At 35.0% G+C, this 13,557-nt stretch overlaps 1 protein-coding gene across 2 annotated transcripts in view; it reads right to left on the bottom strand.

Moving 5' to 3' along the window:
- Positions 1-10,873, bottom strand: part of pld1b (phospholipase D1b) — a 31,094-nt gene extending 20,221 nt beyond the window's left edge. The window contains exon 1 of one of the 2 annotated variants that reach the window (XM_058765891.1): positions 10,750-10,873. The gene's annotated coding sequence lies outside the window, so the exon portion shown is untranslated. Of the gene's footprint in view, positions 1-5,271; positions 5,425-10,749 lie in introns of those variants that run through there. The other variant, XM_058765890.1, reaches the window with a different exon arrangement.
- Positions 10,874-13,557: the final 2,684 nt, after the last annotated feature.

The following is a 13,557-nucleotide window of genomic DNA, read 5'->3' as shown; positions in this document are numbered from 1 at the left end:
GTAAAAACAAACCTCACCTTTGGCCTGTGCACATTTGCTTTGCACCATCCAACGAAAGAGACAACAATGAGTGTTTTTTTTAGTTTGAAGATAACTTATTGCCTATTTAAAATCACTGAAAAGGCATTTTTGTCCATAACGGTGTCATAGTACACCATCATTTAAAAGTCTGGGTCAGTAAGATTTTTTTTAAAGAAATTAATACTTTCATTCAGCAAGGACATATTATGAAATATCTACTTATAATGAATGTTTTTTTCTATTCATTAGTACAGTTTCCACAAAAAATATTAAGCAGCACAATCATTTTCGACACTGATAATAAGAAATGTTTCTTGAGCACCAAATCAGCATTTTAGAATGATTTCAGAAGGCCTAGTTGACACTGAAGACTGGAGTAAAGCCTGCTGAAAATTCAGCTTTTCCATCACAGAAATAAATTACATTTTAAAAATGTATAAAATTAAAATCATTCACTCTTCATATCAGTGGCAGAACTGAATAAAATAAGGAGGAGGATTAATTCGCAATGATCACTTAAGACTATTGTTTAATCTAACATATTGGACAACTTTATGATTCCTTTAACACTTGACATGCTGTGTATGTGTCATGAGAGCGGGTCTGTGGCGTCCAGGTGAGTGTTTCGCTTGTCAATGATGAAATCAGGTTTGTTAGACACTCTCAGAGTGAAGTCCTGTTGAAGTACAACTCTTGTTTCCATGGATGTGACCTGGAGCCATCAAAGCCCATTATAATCATCACATCTTCAGTAATAGTTCAGACACTTTTCTGCTCAATGAGCTGTTAGCTTAACTAAAGTGTGATTATGAAATAGTGGATTTTCGTAACCACAAAAGCAGGATGAAAATAGATCTGCCCTTACTTCCTCTAACATGATTCTCACTCTGATGCAAAGGCTGTTGAGGAAAAGCTCATTTTAAAGAACATAATACTGCAGCATCACATAAACCTGGGCTAAGTAATCTCTAGTCAAAATGTGATATTTCTCTCTTAGACAAATTATTTTTGGAAAACTGATATGCTTCTTGGGATAGGACTTGCTATTGCCTCGCTTTAAATGAAGCAGAGACTCATGCCAAAATTCAGGATTAGAAAATCATACAGACTTAAGTACACTTAAGTATAATAATTTTTATAATTATTTTCATGCTATGGCCAATAAATGGTTGATATAAAAATTATATGCTATTTTGTCTAAATAAATCAAAAATAAAACACTAAAAACTTAATACAATCCTTTTAAATACTTCAATAGGCATCACATTATAAAAAGTATATTAATTTAGAGATTTGCTAAAGGTTACAATTATTAATGTGACATTAAATTATTATTTAATGTCTTTTTTTAAACTAAGCATTAGATGACAGCAAAGATGATCTAATTAGGGGAAATGAGCATGCACAATTAAATATCAAATATCAACCTATACTGTATAGATCGATCAATATGATCCATAATATTGGTTGATATTGCGCACTCACACTAAATCTCAAATTCTGAAAAACATAAGTGTATCTGCATCTGTGGACTAAATGTGTTTCAAGGAGGCTTTGAAGAGACAGATCAGAGGCTTTCAGCTGTTTGAGAGATCTTGCGGCATTATCGCTGAATTGGCTCTCGTCCACCAATTCACATCCTGGTATGCAAAAGAAAAGCTAAATTTGGCAAATGGAGGCTCAATGGCTCATATTACAGTGATGAATGGAACCCTACTATAAACAGCTATAAATAGGTTGCTGTGGGTAACAAGAGTTAAAAAAGCACGTTTGCCAAGGTAACAAATCACATAGGATTAGCGCCATGAATAATGTTCTACAACGGTAAGAGGGCAAACATTAGACAAAGATTTCCCTAAAAATCCTCCTAAAAGCCACAGACACGCGGATATGTGAAGGGCAAAGACTTTATTCAAATATTCCTCGTTTTATGTAAATCAGAAAGTCAAATAACCTCGAGTTCCAGTGCACAAATATACATTTCTCACGTTTGAGGAACAAAGGACAGTTCCAATAGTCAGCAAAACACTAATTCACACTTCTCGTACTGCCACTCACTTTCGCTGAGAAAGTTTCACCTCCATCAGAATGTGGAAACAGTTCATTTCTGATAAGATGAGGAGAGTAAACACACATTCCAACAGTTGTGGAAACCTCCTGTGTTTTTTCACCGATGCACCTGTACATGTGAAGGCGGACGGTGATAGATCGGCTCAATAAACTACTACTTAAAAATAAAGGACCTCAACCGCAGAGCAGCTTCAAAGGCAGATTCCCACCACTACAATATAAACACCCTCAAGCTCTCAACGCCCAACCTCATGCTGCTTCAAGTGTCAAAATGAAGCACACTGAAGTATGTTTATCTAGCTGATCTAATCCAGAAGGTACATCACACATTCAGTGGCCTGTGTTCATTTCAAAGGTATTTGAAATGTCTTGGGAAAGATTGCACAGTACTCAGGAGTTTGTTGAAAATCATGCACATGTGCTACAAACATGGCCGATAAATAAATCATGTGGCTTTATTTGGAAGGCTGTGCTAATCATTCTCTAAGCAAGCAGGGTTATGATTTTCTACCTGTGAGACAATAAATTAAATGCTAAAATCAAATAGATAAGGGATCCGAAATAGGGTTGTGCCATAGATAGTATCGTGTATTGATGATAGTCAGAAATATCGCCTACACTGTTAAAAAAAAAAAAAGAAAAGTTGAGCCAACTTAAAATTAACGCAACCAGCTTCAGCAGATTTTTGAGTTTTCTCAACTTGTCGTTTTAAGTTTATACAACAAACATTTGAGAATCTCCCACAAAAATAAGTTGAGCAAACTCAAAAATCTGCTGAAGCTGGTTGTCTTAAAATTTTAAGTTGACTCAACTTTTCTTTTTTTTTTTGACAGTGTATGGCTGATGCCTTTGACGATATGATGATGATTATTATTATCAGGCTAGTATTATTATCTAATTAATATTAGGGCTTATTTGTTCCATCGTATTTCTTTTTACATGCTTTTTACAATGTTGTGCGTTATAACCAATCATAAATGATTCTGCTGAGTTTATGAATACAATGGCCAATCAGAGGCATTCAGATTTTTTCTTGTTCAGTGCGTGCTCTCTCGCGAATTCTCTCATGATAAACAACCGAGTGCAGATGCATGTGCGATATAAGTATAAGATATTTATTAATCATACAGTGTAGATAGCTTCACTGATTACAACGGGAGTGCTTTTTAAAGTACATAAACTTGCACTACACTGAAGTCAGTAATGATGTATTTTGATCATGTAAATGTTCTTCGCACGTTTTCTGTAGACGCTGTTTGAATAACCAAGGAAATGTAAGCACTATAATTAGTAACTTACAATGTTTCTATTAAATTGTTATGATGAAGTACAAATTCAGTCATATTAAAACATTTTTAATGACATGACATCCTTATGCTACTTGACTAAAAAGATATAATGTGTTGTTAACAGATTACACTAACATTTGGCTGCTTTTAGCCTTACCCTGGAGTTGGTTCACTTCCCAGCTATGAAACAAAATAAATTATTAAATAATGATAATATCGTGTATCACGATCTCACCGGCTGACGAAAGAATGATACGACTATGGAGCATAATCGCCCAACACTAATCCAAAACATATTTAGGGACCAGAATATCATAGATTTAACAATCAAATAATATCTTGACAACCACATTTTGTCAGGAACCACCTAGAAATGCCCTGCAACCATTTAGGGCCATAAACACTCACATTCTCTTATAAAAAATAAAATGCTTTGCTAAACTAGATTATGTTGTTTTTGCTTTTTTCCCCCTGCTTTTTCGGCTTTTAAAGTGGCAGGTTGCACGTTAATCATTTATAATCTGGCTTTTAGTAAAAAAAAAGATTGCATGCTCAATAGATAAAGGCAATCCAGGAACTGGCGAGTTACTGACCCATGCATTGTTCCGCAGGTTGCTCCAATGGGACTATCCCTGTAATTAATGCACAGCCAATAGTGCTCGTTGAAAGGTATCTGTTTAACTAGCAAGTGACTGAGTCTTTTCAAAGAAGCAGGAAAAGGGACCACTGTGTCCTTGTGTGTGGAGCAACCTGATGAAGCATGTCCCGATAACAGTAAATATCCAGAACAGTGCTGTTGTGCAGAGAGGTGACGTTGTTGTGGTAATACCGGTTTGATTACATATTCAAACAGAAACTATGACAGACTACACCTACCCTGATGCAAACACACTTCCATAAAGTTTCAAATAACATGAAATAAAGAAATTAAAAATGAAAGAATGAAAGAGACCTGACAATACAACGTTAAATTCATGTTTGGGTCAGGATACGATTATTTTGAGATTCTTTAGGTGTATTTGTGTATTGTAATTCCAAACCTGATCCTTGTATATTACGATCAAAAATATGAACATGAAAAAATTGAGGTAAACATTTAGATTTTTGCAGTGAGAATATTTGTATAGCATTGTTAGATAAAATATTACAATATTATGATATGCTGATATTTGTCCTTTATAACATGCTTACTGTATCACCTTTAAAAATATTGTGTCAAGTGTCGAAACTTTTCGCTGCCATTGTATCTCACATGAAGCCATTTTCCCAAACAAAATATTTTGATAATTGGTCAAATACGAACCATGTCTGGCACTGAAAATAAATGCTCCAGCAAACCACATGCGAACCAAATGCAAATCCAAGGCAATGTTTTCTATGTATATTGCAAGTGTTGGTGTGAAGCACGAGCCACCAGATACAAATCAGGTAGGTGGACAGCACACACTTGCTGTTCTCTATAAAGAGAGCCGTTTTAATTTCAATTAAATTAAAAATATTTTTTATTAAATATAATGTCTGCCTATATTACACAGTGACATTCCGCAGTGACTCACGCTCTCTCACATACATGTGCACAAACATCTCGAAAATCACACCCTCTGTGCAAACGCAGACCTTTCTGATGGCTCAGTGTGCACGTATTTTTAGACTAGCATTCACACACGTTGTAAAAAAAAAAAAAAAAAAAAAAATCACAAGTGACCCAGAGCAGAAGAGTTCCTTCCTTATTTCTGCCTGCTTGAAATGCATCTCTCTCTTTTAAAAGACAGCAGAGAGATATCAGAAAATATCCTTTCAACTACATAAGAAAAGAATTAAATGTCCATTTAAAAGTATGCAGAGTTGGTATGACAATAAACTTGACTGATGTTAAAGAATGTTCACTAACCTGCCCGCACACAGGCAGAGATGCCCCCATCATTTCTGTTATCCTTAGCTTCTTCTTCTCTCCAGAAAAGTCAAACTAAGCAGAAGCGTGTAATACAGTCAAACACACTGATACGGCGCTCACAGGCAAACAGCAGTGTGTCTGAGTATATGTCCAAGAATAATGGGGGCTGAAACAGTAGTCACATGCCAAGAGGAGGAGGAGCCTTACTAGCCTTACAAGAGATGCACCAACATGCTTCTTATATGTTTTGTGTGGGATGTGCTTTTTTATCTCTCCTCTTGGAGACTGAAATTTCATGCTCAAAAGTGCCATTTAAGTTAATATTTGCCAGATGATTCAGGGCCAACATCTTATATAACGCTTATCTCCCTCTCGTATCGCCGAGTCGATTGAGTCTACACACAAACACCACAGCCTTCGTTTGTTTTTATTCACATTTTAACCCATCAATCTAATGGATGCACACCAGCTTCTGGACTCCTATAGCATTTAAAACAAAGCAGCAAAGCAGCGTTTGAGCCCACAGTGCTTGTTGTTCTCTGGGAGAAAGCTGTTATTAAATGTTCATCTCCTGGTAGGACTGCATGGCAGATGACATGACAGTCCATACACACCCACACGCCACACAGTCACACATAAAGAGAGTGTGCCGCCCGTGTTTGAAATGGAACACTTGTGGCTCTTTCAGTGGTGATGGAAACCTGAGATACTGTAGAAAGTAACAAAAACGGCCACCACAGATGGTTAAATGTGATAAAGGACATAACTGTGATGTTTCTTTACATAAACACAACCAGTAGCTGTTGAACAACTCATTTTACATCGGATGAGACAACACAACCCTTATTTACATACCTAGCCAAGTGTTATATTTAGTCATCAACCACCTCTAAATAAAGGGTCTTTAACTTTTTTCAAGCCACATTTTAGAGACACACTGTTATATATTGTATAAAATGTCTTAAAATGTATTTTTGGTCCTGACCTATAATACTACTACTACTACTATTAATAATACTATTACCGTACTAGTACCGTATTAGTGTATTTACATGCTTTTTGTGATTTGTGAAGCCTACATTGCAAAAAAATAAAATTAAATAAGTATTAAAATTAAATAATATAAATTCACTATCAATCAATGTTTTGAGGTCAAAAAGTGCTTTTTTTTTTACTTTCTATTCATTAAAGAATCCATAAAGTTTCCATAAAAACATTAAGCAGTGCAACTGTTTCAGCATTGATAATAATAAGAAATGCTACTTGAATATGAAATCAGCATACTGAAATTGTTCACATTTTTCTGTTGCAGTAATACATTTTCCCATCACAGGAATAAATAACATTTTAAAACATTATTGTAAATTGTAAAAATATTTTAGAATGTAACTTTTTATTGTATTTCTGATATATGCAAAAAACTAATTAATTAAAATAAATAAATAAAATCCTACTGTCCATGTTTGAATGGTAATGTACATTGCGTGAGTTTAATGTGTTAATTTGACAATTAATGTCATTAATTTAATTATTACTATTTTTTAAATTATTAAAGGAATAGTTCAACTCAAAAATTAAACTTGTCATCATTTACTCACCCTCATGTTGTTCCTCACCTTCAGCCTGTATAAGTTTCTTTCTATCGCTGAACATAAAAGAAGATATTTTGAAGAATGCTGTAACCAGTCAGTTGATGGTCCCCCATTGACTTCCATAGTATTTCTTTCCCTACTATGTAAGTGAATGGGGACCAACAACAGTTTGGTTCTTCAAAATTCTTTAAAATATCTTTTTTTGTGTTCAACAAAAATAATAATTTTTTTTACAGGTTTGGAATGACATGAGGGTGCATAAACGATGACAATTTTCATTTTTGTGGTGAACTATTCTTTTAATAAAATCATTTTGTTAAAATAAAAAATATAATGTAATTGATCAATTCCCTTGATCTGCATGTAAATTCCATCATAAAAAAATTCTAGTGACTAATTCTAGTAAATTTGTTTAAAATCAAATGTTAATTCAAATGCTGCAGCAAACCTGTAAATCATTTACTGTATGCATCATGCACAGATCAGAAATTAATCTTCAATTTGGAATCTTTGTTCTGCAGTCATTCCCACCCTTGAACAACATTAGATGGAGTCATGACCATGTTGAACAGTTTTATCCAGGCACTGTGTCCTGGTGATATATTAACTGCATGTCCAATAGAACGCATCCTGCCTATTGTTTTTCTAATGGGCTTATATAAAGAATTACAGAGGAGGGCTAACACACCACTGCCAGGAATTTCTTTCCTTATTTATTTATTTTTGTATTGAACATCAATGCACAATGAAGGCATGTTACCAGCTAATGCTCAGAGAACAGATAAATATGACACTGCTGAGCACATCCACAAACAAGCACTGAATCCACACTGAACCATTACTACTCTGTTTATGGCTGCAGCTAAATTATTCAAATGAGCATCTCCATGTTGTTTGGATCATCACTGCATTCCACTGGTTCCCTAATGAGAATTCCCTAATGTATTATTCTATACAAAACACTGCAGAGCACACATGATCAAGGGTAAATCTTTGGAATAATCGCCCTCTAGTGTGACGGACATGTATTGCATTTTTAATTTCCTCCTTTGCCTACAAGCAAGTGACATTAATGTTGTTAAACTCACTGTGATTTGATTAAACACTGCTTGTGATTTAATTTAACACCAGTTCTGCTAATTGCAATTCTGTCATCCCTAATAAACACTGTTATGCTGCTCAGTATCTGTCTGCTGTTGCGTCAAACTAAACTTTTCCTTTTGGGAATTAATAAACAGATTAAGAGAAATATAGCATTACATCACTTGCTCATCGAAGGATCCTCTGCAGTGGATGGGTGCAGAAAATATTCAGCAAATTTTAATTTTTGAGTGAACTATTCCTTTAAGTGACTATTCATGATGCACAACAGCATCTGTTTATTATGTTAAACTGAAGACAGAGCGATTGAGTGTGTCTGGCCACAGGACTTTCATTAAACAGTCATTCCTGTCTTATTGAAAGTGGCTCACAAATGCATATCAACAAACACTTGGGTACAACTGCAAATCTAAAACTGCTACCAAAACCACACAAGCTCTTCGGCTCTGTACAGTCAGTGCACTGAATCACTACATCCTCATCCATATTTTGCACATTATTTCACAAAAAAGATTCTAAATTAAACATAAACATTGTGTATCTTAGGATCTATTGCTCATCTTCACTTGAACTCAACTTCCTGTCCCTCGAGAAAAAAAATTACAATTACACATAGACCACAAGCTCCATTTCCTCTTTCCTTAAGCCCAACGCACATGCTTGGTCATATCAATATTTTACTTAAAATATAGTAAAAACAGGACCACCTCTGTAAAAAAAGGTTCTCAGATATACAACTAGGGGCCTAATATTTTCATGTGCACTGCAAAGAGGATCCAAAGCATGATGATGCACATGAACCACAATGAGAGCATACGACACCACCAGTGCCACCCAAAGACAGTTTTCTCTGAACTTGCTCATGTAGCCAACATGCAACAGTGGTTACTCACTTCATACAGCCCCTGTGTTTAATAAAAGAGGAGAAAGGGTGACGTTGCTACAGGGGAAAAGGCAGTTTAGCAACTCTTGTAGCTTCGCAACACTTTTAATCGATGTTACATGCAGCAGATATGACATATAGATTAGGCGCCATCTCCTGTATAACATCAGCATAATCATCTGACAGCTCTGCTGTAATCAATGGACCTGTCATATCTCATGATCCCCGGCTTGTAGCAATCAGAAACCACACCCGTAGGTCAAGGAATGTGCAGTAGTACGCAATTATGGTCTCTCCTCAATACATACACACTATCTAAATGTGTGTTGTTGCCAGAAGTGGAAGTTAGCCTCATTAGGGTACAAAGTGTAAAATACAATGTGAAACACATGTCAAACACCTTCCCACTAAGTCAACCAGACACTCCCATTCTGTCCCGAGATCCTTGAGGGGATCCTACTGATATGACAATAAAACAAAATGGACCACACATACACTTTACAGGACTATGCAATACAAAATGATTATAATAAAATCCATGTTTATGTAAAGGTTCGTTTGCCAATCCTAAACTAGATTTTGTAGCATATTAATCAAGGAAATGAAGCATAGGCTACTCATCACACATTTTTTGGATGAATCTCACAAGATCAACCAGGAATTGTCCAGACCACAATCCACAGCCAAATCAAATGGTGAAAATAAATCAATAAAAATTGCCTTTCCCCATCAGTGATGAATGTAAAATAAAACGTAAAAAGAAGACTGTTCTCATGAGTGCGGATCACGATCTCCTATAAAAATAAATCAAATAAATAAATCATAAAAGTCACATATGCAATGAAATAAATAAATAAATAATTTATTTTTACTAAAGGCAGTACAACAAATGCTATCATGATATATTGATATTATGTGTATGCATATGTGTATATGTGACCTTGGACCACAAAACCAGTCTTAAGTCGCTGGGCTATATTTGTAGCAATAGCCAAAAATACATTATATGGGTCAAAATTATACATTTTTCTTTTATGCCAAAAATCATTAGGATATTAAGTAAAGATCATGTTCCATTAAGGTATTTTGTAAATTTCTTACTGTAAATGTATCAAAGCTTAATTTTTGATATATATATAGCATTCTATATTGGCATCAATGTAGTTCCATAAAGAACCTTTAACATACATGGAACCTTTCAATTGTACAAGTTGTTCGTTTTATTAAATTATTGTAATTAGATTATTAAAATTGCTTCACACTAAGGAAAAAAAGTTTATTTTAAATTTAAGAACTATTCCCTGGACGCTTATTTGGGGGAAAATAAATGGTTATTTTGTGGCATCACTGTGAAAACCTGTGTGAAAGAGTGTGGGAACCTCTTTATGAGAAAAGATTCAAAGGATGTAGGTCCTAGAAATGAGGTTCCAATAAATTATTAACATATGAAGCACACACAGCTTTCCTTTTGTTTGTTAGCATGTATCTTAAACCCGTTGTAGCAGCTATTGTAACTAAGAATCAGTTCTAGTTTCCGAAGTTGCCCTGCAGGTACAGCAGGTTGTTTGTCTTGCAAAATCAGTGGGTGTGGGCAATCGAAACATAACTGCATTATTTGAAAGCTGTCACACTCAAGTTCTTACTGTAGCTAATATACACACATTAAATCCCAAATGTGTCTCTTTCGCACATTCATCTGATGTGATGCAGTCCAGATGCAATATATAGCCGCCACCTTCCGTAGCCATGCGTGTCAAACCTGTCACAGTACACCGCATAGAGGTCTAGCCTCGTACTCAGCCAAGATGTCATTACTTTTCCGCGTGTTAAAACTTACTCAGATAATGTCTACCCTCAGAACAGAGCCTTCTTTAGTCAGATAAAGTAACGTTAACATACCTGCAAAAGAACTGAAGGCACGTCCGCGCTGTTGTGAATCTGCTTCTCAAGTATAAAGTCAGCGCTAGAGGAGGTGAACGCGGATCATCTGGCTCGCGCTTCCTCTTCTGCACTGTTGGACCCGCCCATTTAAATTATGCATGGTCGTCCACACCCTCAGAGATGTTATTAATAATCTTTAAAATAACAATTAGAATGTTTACAAGCGTATATTTGTTTTTAATCTGGTTTTGAAATATATTAAGGAAATAAAAAGTACATGTTTATTCAATAGTTTATGGGATGTAAAGGTCCCCAAATTTAAATTAGATTAGTCAAGAAGCCATCCAAAAGTGTTGATAAATGTATATTGTTTTTGTTCATGGCGATTTATGTGACCAGAAGTGTTCTGGGAGGACTTTCCGTTCTTAGAGTTTGTGGGATTTTACCCGTCTTTGCGTGGCTCGCTCGTTAGCGTCGCTGGAAGTGGGTTTCTCTCAGTATTTGTCAGTGGAAAATGGAAAAACCCCGTGATGACTGAAGCTGTTGAGCTGGAATTCTGTCAATCTGCAAAATACATTTACGACGCTACAGAACGGTTTTTAAAAGGTTAAGGCTAGAAGGATACAGCTAAAGCTACTGGGCATGCGCACACCAATATAGAGTATTTTTGACACACTGTACAACGATAATTACTGTTTTTGCATTATTGTAAGGGGTAGGTTTAGGATTGGGGTAACGTTAGGTGTCTACGTTCTAGCCACAACCCTTTTAGAAGAACCAAACAAACTAGTCAATTTTTGTCTGAAAAATACGTTCAATCATACATAATGAATATGTTACAACTTTAAAGAATCACCACAGCTAAACACTCATAAATGTTTTCAATTTTAGGCATAGGCTTAGGGTTTTGGTTAGGGTTAATCGGTAGTGACTAATTATCTTGATATGGGTTTAAAAACATCCTTATTTAGAAGAGCGAAGTAATGCGCGTGCTTGTGTAGTGTATGCGTGCGTCAAGTCGCGCGCTTCTCCTCTGTTGCAGCATCTGAATCATGCACTCTACTAGCTTATCATCAACTATTCCTCAGTTACATTTGTCAGTCCAAATACCGAGCACAAGCGTGAAATCAATGCTGTTGAGACTACAGAATCAGCCTGCGACAGACCCAAACTCTAATCTCCAGACTGACTGCAGCAGCAGCGGAAACCACCGGCTGTTTCTCAAAGCCCTGTGAGCTGCCTGCCCACCCTGCGTTCCCATACACGCCCTGATAACAAATAAGATTTGCTCCGTAGATAATTAGGTTTTGGTCCAAATATTTGTGTTACCATCAATAAACAAATCAGTTAATTTACTTCACAGAAGTTAGAGGTTCACCTCTGCACTCGTTTTAAGATTTTCTGATAATGCTTTTAAATGATGGGTTTCATTTCACACGGTTTCGACATTTATCTCTTTATCTCAACTAATCTCTCTCTCTTTTTTTTTTTTTAAACCACAAATTGCATCACTGGCTTCTTGTCCAGACATATACAGAGTATGGACATTCTTTAGAGGTCTTTCTTTCTTTTAGTGTCTGGCTTTAAGGATGATAATGGTTAAATCATGTTTCAAGTATTTTAAAATTGTGTGTGTGTGTGTGTGTGCGCGTGCGCAAATGAAGCGTAAATATTATCTATACACCAAACCGGATGCAACTTCAGGTCTGTTCTTACAATCCTCACGTTGAAACCCAATATACTGGAAAAGCAGGAAAGGGGCTTTAAAATGGAGTATTTATTCACATTGAAACACAACGTTGTTCTCTAAATTGGTAGAATTAATTAATTACTTTATTAAATCTTAAGGTTCTAAAAAAAAATTTGTTTTCAACTATTTTGACATAGTTTGTGCTAGCAATTTGTGATAGATGCAGATGCCAAAACTGATGTCTTCTAAGTGACAATGCTGCCATCGTGTGGTCAAAATCCGTATCCACTTAAACAATTACAGAAGACATGTAATACATTTACCCTAATATATTTTATGATTAAAAAAAATATGGTTTCAGATTTATTTTTCAAAAATGCCTATATCTAAAACAGACACTTTTGAAAAGCAGACTTCTTAAAAAATAGTAAAATAAAGCCTTTGTAAAATCTGTCTCACACTCCTAAGAAAAATGGTTCTAAACAGTGCCAAACAGTTCTTTGGCTTGTAAGAAAAGCTTTTTGGTGCTAAATTGATTTTTTTATAAGATTCCATTAAAAACCATTCTTTTCAAAGTGCTATATAGGACCTTATGCTGTTATAAATTACCTTTTAAATAATAGTTTATTGTCATTAATATTAGTATATTTATTATTATTAATTGTATTTATTAATTAATATTTATAGCACTATTATTAATATTATTGTTATGCATTATATATTTTATATTATATACGGTTTTACATTAAAAAAAATGTCATTTAGGTACTTTTATTTTTTGTTGATGTGAAATTGTAGCAAAAATAATGTTCTAATAACAGTTATTAGCTAAATACATCATAAATGATAACTCACATTGAACATGATGTTGTTGGGTATGAAAGCATCTGAAATACACAAATGAGTTTAGAGTTACAGTGTGCCTCTTCTATTTGTTTATGTAAAAACAGTTATGAAGGCCAAAATTACTAAAAATGGTAAATGTAATAAATAGTCAGAGGATAGCTTTAATGTTTTTTTGGTGATTGAGCATGTTTACGAATAAACCCAAGTAATAATTTAAAAACATCTAACAATATGGATCATAAATGTAATATCTCTGTTACTTAGTGAAGAAGAGGAGAAAAGTATCCTAG

The sequence above is a fragment of the Onychostoma macrolepis genome, chromosome 24, assembly GCF_012432095.1.
Source record: "Onychostoma macrolepis isolate SWU-2019 chromosome 24, ASM1243209v1, whole genome shotgun sequence".
Classification (NCBI taxonomy): domain Eukaryota; kingdom Metazoa; phylum Chordata; class Actinopteri; order Cypriniformes; family Cyprinidae; genus Onychostoma; species Onychostoma macrolepis.
Note: the sequence above shows the minus strand (reverse complement) of the source record. Positions and strands in the feature narration are given on the sequence as shown.